Here is an 11,178-nt window from a genome sequence, read left to right as displayed (position 1 = left end):
GAATAATGAAGGGTTGGTAAAGATGGCACTGAATGCTAGTGCCACACAGGCAAGAATAATGGCAGCCAGAACCAGACTCTAGTACAGAGAGGTATGGCTTGTCCCATACTGTCATGCAGCCTCTTCTTTTTTCTTCTGCCTTGCCTCTTCTATCATAGCTAATGGGATTCTTCACACCTGAGCTTTTTATAAAGGATGGAGGACTCAAAAGAAAGAAAGTGAACACCATTTGAATGAGCAATAAAAACTTTCTTTTTTATTATGGGAAACAGGCATATTAGCAAGAAACGATTATGACGCGTGAACCCCACATAGTCATAGGCTGATATTTTATTTGCAATGCCTTTGTTGTTGTTTTTGAGGGGGCGGTATTTCTTTTTCGACAGCATGTGCTTAGAGATCTCACTGTGATATTTTGGGTCAATCCAGGTTAACAGGAGGGAAAAGCATTATTCCCTTCCTAAGATGTCAGGCTTCTTTTTCTTGATTCTGTTGTGAATGGTGACTTCCTACCACCTGTGTCTTGTGCTTATTGCAAGTCTTCCTATTACAACAAGGCTGATACAACTCCTACTCTGTAGTTCCTTGAAGATGGGGTTTTAAGAAGATATTGAAATTTCAGGGCTTGGGGTGTGTGTGTGTGTGTGTGTGTGTGTGTGTGTGTGTGTAGCTAACTCGACATGTTGGGGAATCCAGAAAACTTTTGATGAAGATCTTGGGGAGTTCCCCACTTGCTCTGATTCTGGCGGTTTTGTAAAGTTGCCTACTGGAGATGCTGCCATGGATACTCAGGACTGACTCTGAACATTTCTGACAGAAAGAGAGGGGAGAGAGGGAAGGAGGGAGGCAGGGAGGGAGGGAGGGAGGGAGAGAGCTTGAAAAACCTCAGAAAACTGCCAGAGAATGAATTCAGGGCATTGACCTTCATATAACACCCACCTCCATTGTTCACAAGGGTACTGATAGTTCTTGCATTCTCTTGTCTCTTTCTCAGTTACCTGGGCTTCACCTCCACCCCACCCTCAGCTGCCCTAAGCCTACTGTGCCCTCACACTGATGTCTTGGGTATGTACTCTATGCTACTTTGGTACCTTATTCCTCATGCTGATGCCATACCACATGGGTACCTTAGCTGTCCTGCTATGCCAGGGGTGCATACCATACACCACAAAAGGTACCTTAATTCTCATCGGATGAATCTGAGTTTCAGATGTGCATCTGAATTTTCTTCCTTTTTAGCTGAAGTGAAATTCATGCCACTCACACTAGCCACTTCATACACCACCAGTACAACTAAGACCTTTTATCTAGCTCTAAATGTTTTCATCACCCCAACAGAACCCTGACTCCATTAAGCACCTCAGAGAGTTATCAGGGTTTTGTGTTGGGAACATTCTAAATTTATGAGCTATTTTGATGGATGTCTCATACCTCCTAACTTTTTCCAACTGTAGTTAAACTACTGTTCTACAGATGCCGTTCCTCTCATCCAATCATGCCCCTGAATCCATTGTCCACCTCTCCATCACCTCTGTCTACAGCTCCTTCTTTAGTCTAGAAATCACTATTCTTTTCATTTATTTATTCATTCTTTTAAAAACTATCTTTTCTCATTTTCCATGCCAAAACCAGTTCCCCCTGTCTCTCCTCCTCCTACCCCTTCCACCAAAAATCACTATTCTTGACTCGAGATCAACTTTTAGCTTCCTCATTGAAGAGAATGCGCAGTGTTTGTCTTTCAGGCCTGACACATCATTGGACACAATATCCTTGAGTTCCATCCGTGTTGCAGTAGATGACAGAATTTTATTCTTTTTTATGGCGAATAAGATCCCTCTCCTTTACTGATGCATCCACTCTAGGCTGCTGTGACAGGTTAGCTAGTGTGACCAGTGCTGCATTAACACGTGAGTGCAGATACTTCTCTGACATGCTGGGTTTCTCTGCTTTGGATATGCAGCCAGGAGTGGGATTGCCAGATCATATGGCAGCTCTATTTTTAATGTTTTGAGGAAACTCCATGCTGTTTTTCATAATGGTTGGACTAATTTGCATTCCTAGTAACATTCCTACACTTAGGAGAGTTCCCCTTTCTCCTCATCCTTGCCAGTATTAAAATATTTTTTCTGTATTTTTGATAGTAGCTATCAAATTAGATGATATCTTAGGCCTGGGGGAATAGCTCAGTTGGTTAAAGAACTTCTTATGCAAGCACAAGGACCCAAATTCAACATCAGAAGCCATATTTAAAAAGGTGAGCATGGTGACATGCTTTTGTTGCTTATTTATTTATTCAGTATACACAGTGATGGAAAGATAACATATTTCTAATCATAGAACCGGGAGACAGAGACAGTCAGAACCCTGGGGCACCCTGACCAGGCAGGCTAGCTTACTCAGCAATTCCCAGACCAGAGAGACACCATTTCCTGAAGAGTGACACCTAAGGTTGAACTCTAGCTCTGTGTACACACATTTGTACACCTGTACACCCATGCACATGCACCTGCACAAGCGTGTGCGCACACATAGAGATAGGGGTATAGTATCTCATCCTGGTTTTACTTTGTATTCCCTGATGATTAGTGATGTGAAGAGCATTCTCAGACTCGTACTGGCCATTTTCTTGTCTTTTGGGAACCGTCTCTTGGGGTTGTCTGCCCGTTTTCACTGGGCTACTATCATTACAGATTTTAAGTTTCTTGTATATTCTTTCTGGTGCTGGGTGAATAGTTTGCAGATATCCCCTGTTCTGTAAGCTGCCTTTTTGACTCTTGGTTATTTCATTTGCTATGCAGGAGTTTTTAGAATGCAGCCATCTCATTGGCCCATTTTTACTTTTGTAGCTGGTACTCTCCGTGGTTGCGTCCGAAAGAAAATTCTTTGCAGGGACAATGTCTCAGAGTGTTTTGCTTAAATGTGCTTCTGGAAAACACGGGCACATGGGCTCTAGCTTTTTTCTTCTGCGTATTGATAGTTGGTCTTCCTTGTAATTTTTATTGAGCCGTCTTCTTGCTGGTTTGCCATTGTTGTTGAAAACAGATTGGTCATAATTATGTGGACTTTATTCTGCATTCACTGTTCTTCACCCCTGGTCCATGTGCATGTCCTCTGTGGTGTGTTTTGGGCTGAGATGTTATACTGTCCCTAGCTTTCTTTGTTTTGTTCAAGAATGCTCTGGCTATTCAGAGTCTTTAGTGATTTTGCATAAATTCTAGGAGCTTCTATTTTCCTGTTCCTATTTCTGTGAAAAATGTCATTAGCATTTGATAGGAATTGCAGTGCCTCTGTAGATCACTTGGGATACTGTGGGCAATGTTTAACAATATTAATTAGTCTATAAAAATGGAATGTGCTTCCATTTTATATGTTATCTTTAGTTTCATTGGTGTTCATTGTCACTATAATTCACTTCCTTAGCTAAAATTTATTTATATGGCTGTTTTGTTGCTGTTACAGCCATCATTAAGGTTGTTTTCCAGCAGTTTTGCTATTGATATATACAGATACCACCAATTCTTAAAACTGATTTCATATTGTGTAAACTTTCTGAACTGGCCAGTCAGTTTTAATGTTCTTGGTGCAGTCTAGATTTGTTTTCACACAGGATCATGCTGCTGCAAATAGGGATAATTTGTCCTCCTGCCCTCCAATTAAGGTGCTCTTTATTTTTCTCTCTTAACTTGCTGCTCTGGCTCAGACTTGGAATACTGTGTTGACTGACAGTGTGAGAAAGACAACCTTTACCTTGTTTCTAATTTTTGAATAAAGGATTACAGTATATCCTTATTCAGTACGGTGCTGGCTGTGGGTTGTCATATATAGCAACTTCCCCCTGTGCTAGGGATTAGACACAGGGCCCAACACACGCTAGGCAAATGCTTTACTGTGACCTATATCCAAAACCATTTTCCTACTTACAAAACTTTAAACAGGATCTCACCACACTGTGTATACTGGCTTTGGCCTTTCTTCGTAGCTTTGTTTTGTTCAGGCTCTTCAAGGAGCCCTGGACATTGTCATCTTCCGTCCCCATCCTCTCACATTGTCAGGACAGAGAACTGTGCCACGAGACCCGGCTGAGATGATGATGGTGGTGGTGATGGTGGTGGTGGTGGTGATGGTTTCTATTTGTTTTTTTTGTTTGTTTGTTTTTTGTTTTTTTGAGATAAGGGTTTCTCTGTGTAACAGTCCTGGATACCGAAATCAGAGGTTCCTCTGCCTCCCTACTGCTGAGATTAAAGTTTAAAGGTATGTAGCACCACCCTGCCAGGAGACATTCTAATTCTCATGCATAACTTCCTGGAGGTTCCTCTCTCTACCTATTACCCTTCTGGTGAGTAGGAGAGAGAACTGTTTGTACTTCCTTCAAAGAACAGGTAAACTTACTTTCTTACAATAAAGCCAGCACTCACAGACCAGGGGAATACATAATCAAAATAAAAAAAAAAATGTGAGATGACCAAGTGGCAAAGGGAAGGAACCAAGTAGCCGAGGGCAGCCCTTTCTTGTCGTGGATGGAAAATCAGCTTAGCCAGTCTAAACTCTCCCATGCAGGTACGTCTAGTCTTTTGACATTGTACACCACATTGCCATCTACAAAGTCTTCATCCAAAAGGGTGAAAGTGAGTTCCAAGAAAATAATTGTATAAAAAAAGAGAACTCTCATAATATTTTAAGAAATAGGGCTATATTTATTGATAGCTGTCTTTGACCTCATGCATCTGAATGCAGTCCACGAGCTGTAGGCTGGAGACAGCCAAAAACAAGGAAATCATCATAGCTATTTCTTAATTAATATTTAAATGTTCACACTCTATTGGACAATATTATTATGTCACCATGCTACCTGAAAAAATATTCACAGTAGAATATTAATTGAAGTAGCTAATTGTAACTATTTTCTAAGTGGCAACACTTTTTCTAGACATATATACAGACCCTTCACATATGTGGGTGCATGCATGTGTGTCTATGTTTATAAACACACAGAAATAAATCAGTTATAATATTTACAATGAGAAATAATTCTTATTTTCATGGTTATGGTTCTTTTATAAATTTATAGTGAACTACTATTGACAACAACAAGCAAAATCCAAACAGGCAACACCATGTTGTTTACTGATTAACTCATCCACTGTTACATGCTATCCTTATTCATCAGCCATATATCGAACCCCTTTCTTCCAGTAGATTACACAAGGCATTATGGAAATAAGGTGTCATAAATAATAACTCCTACTTTAGGGGTGTTTACCATCTGGGAAGTCAAGAGATAGAGTTTCTGAGATCTCAAGTGTCAGAATTTGTAGGCCCATATTTCTGTATGGTGTGGCAGCCAGGTGATAAAGCCATAGGCCCCATCCGAGGGGTCACGTAGCTCTGTAGACAAACTATCTCTGCCTAACAATGGTCAGGATGTTTGGAGGATGTCTTATAGAGATGCTAATTCATGGCCTACATAACAGCTAGCATATAGATGCAGACGTGACTAAAGGCCAATTCACCAGGGTTACCTAGGATACAGCCTAATGTGTTTTTCCGCTCAATTTATGGGATGATATATAAAGTGTTTGGAGAATAAACAAGAGAGATCTTGCCCTTCCATGATGACCGTGTAAGTTGTGTCTGATTATTCCTCGTGACTCCGTACCAGTCCAGTTAGGAAAAAGAATTATCTGTGTTGGACCCACACGGGCTCAAACAAGAATTCTCTTGAGTCTTCCTAAGGGAAAGGCTAAAGCTTCCTTTTGGTGTAACAGACATTCTACCTGTCCTTCAGATGCCCTTAGTACAATACTGCCTCTGATTGCTAAGATATCAGGGGCTGGAAACCAGGACACGCACAAAAATGGCGGAGAAGGGCCTGCTCTCCTTCAGCTGACTGAAGGAGAGATCACATCTTTCCTCACTTGTGGTTTCCTTTTACTTTAGAAGGGAGGCAGCAAGTCTTACTGTTTGGGCAGGCTTAAAGAGAATAATGAAGATTGTTAGTACTCCAGCGTGCTATTTCCTTCTTCCATAGCATCAAAAATAAACTGCCCTGTTCCCTTGACAATTCCTTTTTATATAGGCTAAATATCCCTGTTTTTATTTTTGCCTTTGTGGAGACAGGTCTAAAAGGGGTTAAATGCAACGCCTATTATAATTCAGTAAATTAGAAATGCAGAAAAAACCCCAACCCAGAAACCACTTTTCAAGAATCTGGCCCAGGATGTCAGTGAAATTTAACAAGAAAACCATACCTGTGAGAGAATCATTGACACAAGATAGTAAATCTTTCTGAAAAAAATAATAAAATATTTCCCCGTGCTTCTTTGCATAAAAAAAAAATCGGCAGCTATCAGGAAATAGCAGAGAAACTCCACAGCCGTTTGAAGCTGAATACTACCTGCAAAAATTATTTCCCCAAGGTTCCCCATTTATCCAGCCCTCTCTTCTGATAATAAATAAACTTGCTCGTTTTTGAACATCCAGTCTGACTCTTCATGCAGCGAGATCTCCAGGTGTGCACTGTAGCAGGAGAAGCCACGCTGGGTCCAATCAGTTCCTACATGATTGCCAGCAGGAAGGGGGCAATATACATCGCCCAGAGTGACGCTAGTTCTTTTTTGGAGGATGTATTCTATGATAAAGTTAAGTAGTAGTAACTGCGTGGATTAGGCAAATCAGAGTCACCTCCATGCAGAGTCCAGGGAAGGTCATAGACGAGGTCGCCAGCCATTGCATCGACTGTCAGATGTTCCCACGCCTACTGTAAGCTCACACAAACTCAGAATACACATGATGCTGTTCTTTATCACCTCTTTGTGTGTATATGTATACATCTGTGGGTATGCCCATGTGTGTGTATGAGCATGTATGTGCCTGAAAGCCGGATGTCACTGCATGTCTTCCTCAATCATTTTCCACTTTGTATTTTGAGACAGGCAGGGTGTCTCACTGAACCTGGAGTTTGCTGATTCGGTTGGACTGGCTGGCCACCAAGCAAGCATCCTCCTGTCTCTACCTCCAGAGCACTGGGATTATAGATGCATGCATCGCATGCCCCACTGTTTTCTTTGGGTTCTGGGGATCTAATTCGGGTCCTCATGCTTGCGTAGCAATCAGTTTACCAGCCAAGCTATCTCCCTAGCACGTTTGTTGTCACCATTTCAACCACAGATTTTCAATCCGGAATAACGTTCAGATGGTTCTCAACATACAATCATGCCATTTATGGCTTTCTATGATGTTGAAAATGTATACCTGACTAAGATCATAATTTTCATCATTTATTTCCATTATTACTTATTTATATTATATGAGGTATTCAACATTCTTATAGGAAAGACTGCAGTTAGATGATTTTGTTCAACTGTAGTCTAAGATAACTGTTTTGAGCATAGTTAAAGTCATCTAGGCAAAGTTAGAATATTTAGATATTTGGTATGTTAAACATATTCTTGACTGCTGATAGTTTCAATGTAGGATGGATTAAACATGGCATAAACCCATCATAAATTGAAGTCATGTACTTCTAGACTAGCTATTGTGTCTCTTTAACGCTCTGCTTGAGGCATGGAGATACTGAAGGGAGACAGGGAATCAGGGAGCCTATTGTTCCTGGTGACCTCTAGTTCCTCCCATTCCTGTCCCCTTCAAGACAACATAGCGGCAGGACCTGCCAGGACATTTAACTCTGGTGGCCTAATAGTTGTCCAGGCTGTCTTCCTGTAATCCATGCAGAATACTTCTGTAGTGTGACCTGGATGATGTGGGCTCGGGGGTGGGGAGACACAGGAAGGGGTGACCAGGATTGTTAGACTGAAGACAATACTAGACTTTAGAACATATCTGGGCATTTGGAAATAGGTAGAATGATGTAACTTCATCAATACTATCACTCAGTTTCACTGTTCTCACATATGGAACATGGGTAGCTCAGCTGAGTGTCCTCTATGTTCTTGTCCCCATCACCGAGTCTTAGAGTCACCTTGTTTATGCTCTGGTCACTTGAATGCTTCATCAGGACAGAACTGCCTCCCCCACTCCCACTTCTGAATTTAGTGAATTTGAAAGAGTAGAAGGAAGGCCATCATGTATAATTCATCTCAAGTCATTGCTAATTGCCATATTTGGAGTTAATTCCTTTATTGTGTGTTCCTAGGGTTTGAAGCCAGGGCCTCACACATAATTATGCAATAGGCAAGTACTCTACCATGGAATTATAGCCCCAGCCCTCTTTCTACCTTTTATTTGGGGACAGGGACTCATTGAGTTTCTCAGGCTGGGCTCTGGAGTCAGGCAGGCACTGAGCTTTCAATCGTCCGGCCTCAGCTTTCCTGGCACTGGGAACCACAGGCCTGTGCTACCAAGCACAGTTCAGGTCCTCTTTCTAACTGCAAAAGAAAGCGAGCAGGACCCACCAGGTCAAAGAACTGTATCTGAGAGGGTGCCTTCTATGGGGCACCGCTTTCTTTGTTTTCCCTCCATAAAGTAGCGACTTATTTCTGTATAGGCTGTCATTGCCGGATCAGCACTGAGAGAGTGAGTGCCTTAGCGCTTAAGGCAACACGTTCACATCTGTGCAGCTGGAAGAAACTGGGGAACCTGAAGCTGAAGAAGAGGCTTTTCATACCCAAGATAGCCCATCTGTATGGAACATCAAGCCTATTGAGTATGAAATGCCGAGCTTCTAAAATAACTGCTTCAGCCAGGAAGGAGAAGCCTCCAGTAGAGCAGAGAGAGCCACACAAAGGCAGATGCCTTGCCTTGGGCCCCACCTTAAGTTAACTGCCTCTGCTGCAGCCCTCCTTAGCAAGATTCTGTTTGTTCTTTTTGGAGTAAATGTAATATTTGACTTCTTCAGCCTATGGGGATTAAATTTTTATATAAAATATTTTTAAAGTAACATTAGCTTTTGGAACGAGAAAGCTTTTCTTTTTATCTCTGTGCCATGCAATGCCGCAATCCGTTTCAAATAAAAATCAATTCAAATAAATTGAAAATTCCGTTGCTCTGTTGCACTGGCAATAGGTCAGCTACTCAGGGACTCCGTGTGACTATGGCTATTGTACTGGCCAATGCTGACTTAGAATATTTCCCTTGCCACGGCAAGACCATGAAAAGAGGGCTGGGAAGACAGGGCAGTCTGTAAATGCTTGCCTTATAAGTATGAAGACCTGAGTTTGAGGTCCAGCGCCAACGTGAAAAGCCGAAAGTGGTAGCACAGTGTGTATTTGCAATCTCAACTTTGGAAGACAGAGACAAAAGGATCTTTGGAGCTTGTTGCCAAGCTCCACTTGCTAAATCAGTAAGTTCGATGAGAAAGCCCCTCTCCCAGCAAAAAGGTAAAGAGAAAGTAAGGTAGTTATTCTACACCAATCTCTGGTCTGCATACACATAAACACATAATATACATATAGTATATACCACTCATCCTTCCCCACACACATGCACACAGACAAAGACACACAGACACACACATACACACACACACACACACACACACACACACACACACACACTACACATCCCATACACAGAAAGGTCACAAATGGTTTAGAACTCAACTTGCAGTACATACATATGTTTGTCTTCCCAGAAGCTTTCCGGTGCTCCAATGGCATGCCTTCCTAGATGAGCAGACATCATTAGAATTGGGGACTAAGAAAACAAAGATTCCACAGAGCCCACATGATTCTGACTATTTGGAAAGTAAGTTCAGGCTTGCAGAGTAACCAGCCTCTCTTTCTGATGCAAAATGCGACTTCTTTTCCTGACCCTGAAGGCATTTCCCAAGACCCCTTCTTGCTTTCCCACTTCACTGGAAAACGCTTAGGGAAAGTGCACCCATAATCTAATTGACCCTACCTGCACCTTGTGAGCTTCCTGCTTATGGTGCATTTGTGGTTCCTCTCACTCTTACTCCAGCAAAAGCCTTCTCCTGGCTCAGGGACCAGTTAAAACCTTGCACGCAGGTGGGGGCCCAAGATTCCAGCCTTTTAAATGCAACAGGTCAATGCCAAGGAGAAGTAGAATGAAGGTGAACAGCTTGGTTACCGTGGGAGAGGAGGAGGGCCCTCTTCCCTGCTCTGGTACAGGCTTGTTGTATCTGCTGTGTGCTCATTTCCCAAGCACAATGGCTAACCTCAGAATCTATCACTCCGCCAGATTCCCATTCTTCTTACAATTTACTATCTGTTCTGGTAAATGATTCGGACAGAAAGGCTGCCTCCTTGCTAGCTTTCCCAGCGGCTGGTTCTCCTGTCCACTTGATGTACAGCATGGCCTGCTACCAGTGACATAAGCCCAGAAGCTGATTGGTTGTTAGGTTCCTTTCAAAGCTCGACCTCCAGATAATTTAATGGATGTTCACATAACCGCGAAGATGCACAGGGCACCCATAAACTTCTCAACACACAAGTTCACATTGCTTCCCTCCACCCCAGCAACAAACTGACAAGCAGCTAGCACTTAACTTGTGGGAACTTGCAGTTAAAGAGAAGTCTCACCACTGCAACTAACTTCATACTAGGAGCCCGTGACTTGAATTCTAACACATATCATCTAGTTCCTGCTCTGTTGTGCTGCTTGCTCCTTTCTCTCCTCTGTCTCTTACTAGCACATGCAAGACCTCTTGTTAATCACCTACCTAAAGATTCAAACTTTAACAAGGGAAGCAAATGAACTATTTTTTTTTTTTTTGCTTGTCTTTGTTGTTATTTTAGTGTCTGGCATTCAAACTCAGAGTCTCCTGCTCACTCGGTAAACACTCTACCTAAAAACAAAATCCAAGCCCAATGTTTGTTTTTAATCACAAACCAGACTAGAGGGTGATGTCAACAGATTCACATGCCATTGATAATAATAGAAAATGGATTTAATTTGTCTATGAAGTTATTGCTTCCAGACCAAACCAATGACTTTAAAAAATCATTCATAATATTGGGCTAAATACCTGTATTTCTATCGAGTGTTATGCACAGTCAACCCAGTATTTGTTACTCTATTACTTATAATGATAAAAATCTAGACAGGAGACCCAAAATGTTCAGAAGGAAATGGTTGCTAAACAATGTATTTCTTCTCTGGCAAGGGATGTAACCATCAGGAGCCATGCTTCTGGAGAACAGCTAATAGCAGAAAACATTCCTGACATATAAAATGTGACTTCAACCTGGACCTCAATCT

The sequence above is a fragment of the Alexandromys fortis genome, unplaced genomic scaffold (assembly GCF_014885135.2).
Source record: "Alexandromys fortis isolate MF-2015 unplaced genomic scaffold, M_Fortis_MF-2015_v1.1 scaffold_69, whole genome shotgun sequence".
NCBI lineage: Eukaryota > Metazoa > Chordata > Mammalia > Rodentia > Cricetidae > Alexandromys > Alexandromys fortis.
This window is presented reverse-complemented; position numbering follows the sequence as displayed.